Genomic DNA, 866 nt, shown 5'->3' on the forward strand with positions numbered 1-866 from the left:
TTGTAGATAAACAGTATAGTATATGTTACTTGTAGATAAACAATATAGTATCAGTTAGTTGTAGATAAACAATATAGTATATGTTACTTGTAGATAAACAATATAGTATCAGTTAGTTGTAGATAAACAATATAGTATATGTTACTTGTAGATAAACAATATAGTATATGTTACTTGTAGATAAACAATATAGTGTATGTTACTTGTAGATAAACAATATAGTATATGTTACTTGTAGATAAATAATATAGCGTATGTTACTTGTAGATAAACAGTATAGTGTATGTTACTTGTAGATAAACAATATAGTATATGTTACTTGTAGATAAACAATATAGTGTATGTTACTTGTAGATAAACAATATAGTGTATGTTACTTGTAGATAAACAATATAGTATCAGTTAGTTGTAGATAAACAATATAGTGTATGTTACTTGTAGATAAATAATATAGCGTATGTTACTTGTAGATAAACAGTATAGTGTATGTTACTTGTAGATAAACAATATAGTGTTACTTGTAGATAAAAAATATAGTATATGTTACTTGTAGATAAACAATATAGTGTATGTTACTTGTAGATAAATAATATAGCGTATGTTACTTGTAGATAAACAATATAGTATATGTTACTTGTAGATAAACAATATAGTGTTACTTGTAGATAAAAAATATAGTATATGTTACTTATAGATAAACAACATAGTATATGTTACTTGTAGATAAACAATATAGTATATGTTACTTGTAGATAAACAATATAGTGTATGTTACTTGTAGATAAACAATATAGTGTATGTTACTTGTAGATAAACAATATAGTGTATGTTACTTGTAGATAAACAATATAGTGTATGTTACTTGT

This window comes from Limulus polyphemus, unplaced genomic scaffold (genome assembly GCF_000517525.1).
Source record: "Limulus polyphemus unplaced genomic scaffold, Limulus_polyphemus-2.1.2 Scaffold10048, whole genome shotgun sequence".
NCBI lineage: Eukaryota > Metazoa > Arthropoda > Merostomata > Xiphosura > Limulidae > Limulus > Limulus polyphemus.